At 39.7% G+C, this 4484-nt stretch overlaps 1 protein-coding gene across 1 annotated transcript in view; it reads left to right on the top strand.

Moving 5' to 3' along the window:
- Window positions 1–4484, top strand: part of SV2B (synaptic vesicle glycoprotein 2B) — a 259567-nt gene that overhangs the window by 25936 nt on the left and 229147 nt on the right. The window lies entirely within an intron of this gene.

The following is a 4484-nucleotide window of genomic DNA, read 5'->3' as shown; positions in this document are numbered from 1 at the left end:
GTGGCCCCCGATGTTTTCCTCTTTCTCATCCCTTTATTTACCTTCTAGTACTTACTGTAATTTGTAAGTATCTTGCTTATTTAGGTTTACTTGTATCTGCTTCCCCCAGTAGAATGTAAGTACCATGAGAACAGGATCTTATTTGTTGCTGTATCCTCACTGCCTAGCACAATGCTTGACATATATAGATGCTCACTGAATACTTTTTAAGTGTTTCTTAAATAATTGAATAACTGAAAAAACTAGCTAATGTTCCACATGGAAAAATAGTACTCAATGAATTTAATGGCTTTTTTGTCCTTCTGTATGTAGTTTATCTGTATCTAGATCTATATCTCTATTTCTACATGTCTATAGACACATGTATATGAATATTTATGTAAATACACATTCACACACATATACATATATACCACATACTATGTGTGTATTATATATACATATATTTTTTTTTTCCCTAGAAAAAATGGTTCTTTAAAAAATATTTGCCCAACAGTGTGAAAATGCGAAGTAGATGAATCCCAGGAGCCTTAAATAGGAGGGGAACATTATTTGGCTGTCAGATTGGAGACTGCTCAGGTTGAGGTTTTGGGCTCAAAGCCTTCATGGAACATTCCCTTTGTCTGACGAATTTCTGGTCATCTCTCAGGCCCCAGCTTTGGTGTCACTGCCTCGCCCCATGGTGGAGTGCCCTGCTGGCAACCCCTGTGGAAGATTTGACATGCCTGTTTATTTGTCCCATCTCTCAGGGACTATGTCCTGTCTCCATTTCTCTGAGCACCCAGAACATTGCCTGGCATATAGCTGGAGCTCAGGATGGGCATTGGATGTACTTGAGCCCAGGGCAGTAGCAGGAGGGATTTCAGAGACATTCAGCTGGGCTCAGACCCCAGCTGCCTCCTTCACTGCTTCATCACCCTGGACAGAGCCTCAGTCACTTCATTTAGAACATGAGGAAAACAGTATCTGCCTTCAAGTTTGTGGGACCAAATGGAGACTCTACGGGGAAATGCTTTTTAAAGGCTCTGGTCATCAAATTTTAAATTAAATTAAATTAAATTTGTTGGGTCCCCTAATATTTTTTCAAAGCAGAGACATGATACCTGGCCGATCATTTTATTTTATTTTATTATTTTTTAAATTTTTGGCCGTGCTGAGTGGCATGTGGGATCTTAGTTCCCCGACCAGGGGTAGAACCCACGCCCCTTGTAGCAGAAGCGCGGAGTCTTAACCACTGGGCCACCAGGGAAGTCCCCTAGCTGACCATTTTAGACCCTGAGGACTCATCAGGGAACACAGCTGTGCCCGCTGTGCACCTGCCCCTCCACGGTTCTTTCACTCAATAGCATTTCCCTAAGTTTCTTGACTAATCAGCAGGGCTCTGAGGTAGTGCAGATTCTGTGAAGACCAAGCTCCCCTCTGGGTGGATGGCTCTGTGGAGACCTTGGGGACAGGTTAGCGTCTGTGACAAGTCAACAGAAAATACATGCTGGGTTCTTCAGGTCACTTTTCGTCCCTGATCATTAAACTATGGCATGCACAAGAAAACTGTGAATCTGAATATTAAATGTGAGGAACTGACAGTGGCTTCTTTGATGAATAATTCTCAATCTGATTCTCAGGGTCACGGAACTTACTGGGAAGTCCTCATTGCTTGATTGATGAGGCTTTTGCCAAGGCTTTCTTTTTTTAAATCTTTGACATTTTTAGCTTGCTTACAACCCAGGGGCTTCAGGCACAGGCAGTTCTACTCTCTTCTAGGAAAATGGACCTCTTTCAATGAAATAAATTTGGTTCTGAAGGCTCATTTTGATGTTCTCTTTCTCTCTCTTCCTGTGCTCTCTAACCGAATGCAAGAAGGCTGCAGTAAGGTAGGCCCTCTATCTGCAAATCTGAAACTATGGGACATGAGGTGTGCTCAGAAAATTGAATAGAAAAATTCATGCTAGGTGGGATTACCTATCTGTGGAATATACCATAGGATTGTTTGTTTGTAAACATTTAAGCAAACAGTTGGAGGACACCCCAAGCTCTATCCAAGGGGGAAAAACACAGGCTCTACAGTTGGAAAGAATCCATTCCAAATCTTGGCTCCGTAATTTACTACTTGTGTAATCTTGGGTAACTTTCTTAAATTCTCTAAATCTTAGTTTCCTTATTTTCAGATTTTGTGTGCAAATGAATACAGCAGAGAATTTATTATAACAGTTAAATGAGGCATTGTATCCAAAGCCTCTTGGATAGTGCTCACACATCACAGGCACTGAGCACAAGGTTATTATTAACATGGCCCTCTTCATTATCAAGGTTGTTACGGCACAGTTTCAAGGAGGTAGGACAATTGGAGGTCACTGCTATTTTGAAAAAGAATTGTCAACATTTATAGGAGCACTTGTCTAAATGCTGTTCTATATGTATTAACTCAACAACACTGTGAGGTAGGTACTATTCTCATCTCTATTTTATGGATTAGGAAATTAAGGCACAAACACAAAGTCACACAGCTAAACAGTGGTGGAAATGGGATGCCACCTTAGGGGGTCTAGATCTAGATCTAGAACCTGTGCACTGAGCCACTGACTGTGTCAGCCTCCTACCAGGGCATAAATCCAGTCAACTTGGTTCACTATATTAAGAAAGAGAAGGGAAATGGTAAATCTAGAAATCAGGGCAGAATAAAGTGATTCATATTGCTGAAGGAAAGGAGGCACGGAAGCCAATCAAACATTTTCATTTTGGCTTAGTGTTTTATCAGAAATATGCATAGAATTATATGCATAGAATTTTTCATTTTCCATAGTTAGCACTGAGTGTAATACAATATAAATAATGTAATAAATGTAATATAATATAATACATATAACAAATATAATATGTGTGCATATATAATATATATATATTTTTTATTATGAAACAGTGGGTAGTTTAGAATAAATATGTCTGGTGCTTTTATGGTGTAGTTTTTTGTTTTTTTTAAAAAATTATTTATTTATTTATTTATTTATTTATGGCTGTGTTGGGTCTTCTTTTCTGTGCGAGGGCTTTCTCTAGTTGTGGCAAGCGGGGGCCACTCTTCACTGCGGTGCGCGGGCCTCTCACTATCGCGGCCTCTCTTGTTGCGGAGCACATGCTCCAGACGCGCAGGCTCAGCAATTGTGGCTCACGGGCCCAGTTGCTCCGCGGCATGTGGGATCTTCCCAGACCAGGGCTCGAACCCGTGTCCCCTGCATTAGCAGGCGGATTCTCAACCACTGCGCCACCAGGGAAGCCCGATAACTTTTTATTTTGTTTATCACTGAAATTTCATGTTGCAAGAAGAAAGATTTTTTTAAATTTAATCAATAACACTTTGTGGGTATAATGTAGACTTAAGTAGGGTTATTGGGAAAAATATTGAGGGAGCACCAGCTAATTTACAATGAGAAAGAGCTTTGTCACATGAATCAAAGAGGTGGCTCTGTGTGTCGAACCACAAAATGCTTTCTCACAAAGAATAGTTGTACTTTAACCCTTAATCTTCATTTGGCATTGAAGGAAGTATTGAAGCGTGTGCATAAGAACAAATCGGGGTCTCTGTGTGCACACCTTTTCATGCTGACAGGAGAAACATGTAGTTAGGGCGACACTGCTCACCTCCAGTGAAGGCACTGTCCTGGAATGTGGGAATGGTACATTTTTGTCTTTGAAACGGGGAATGAAATTAAAATAATTTTTTTTCATAATGCCATTTACACCTAAATTCATAAATCTCAGTATCTTGAATAGTGTAAACTAGGGGTCTAAACTCTCACATTATAGGCAAAATATTTCTATGATGAACACTCAGGACGAGATAGCAGGATTTCTTAAGCTGAACTGTGGTGTGAAGAGTTTGATTGCTGGGAGTTTGTTTACCAATAGTTAATGGTTTTCTTCTCTTGTTGGAGAAACACATGAAGAAAAACACAATATAATGTTGGAGATACACACACACACACACACACACACACACACACACACATATATATCCATATCCACATTTGGGCACTGCAGCAGACCATGAAACAATACTTTCTAGAGCTATGGTCAATAAAGGAATGAAAAAGTCATCTCCCAAGCAGAAATATTTACCCTTTGGCGTTTGATTGTGATTGCTGGTCAACAAAGTGTTCAACAGGGCGGTGAAAGTAGGATTTAGTGAGAAACCACTTCATGTTCTGATAAAAATTTAATTTAATTTTTAATTTTTTAAAACCACTTTATGAAGCTATGGTTGACACATAAAAAGCTGTATATATTTAAGGTATACAAATCAGTGAGTTTGAAGATAAGCATACACCTGTGAAACCATAATTTCCATTAAGGCCATAAATATCCATTACCACCCAAAGGGGAAACCACCTCATTTTCTATTTGATTTTCCAAACTTGTATAATAGAGGTGTCCAATATTTACTGCCATTCCTGACCACCTGCACTCTGTGCTCGATAACTCTGTGTTTAGTA

The sequence above is a fragment of the Balaenoptera borealis genome (assembly GCF_965194805.1).
Source record: "Balaenoptera borealis genome assembly, chromosome: 3".
Lineage (NCBI taxonomy): Eukaryota > Metazoa > Chordata > Mammalia > Artiodactyla > Balaenopteridae > Balaenoptera > Balaenoptera borealis.
This window is presented reverse-complemented; position numbering and strand designations above follow the sequence as displayed.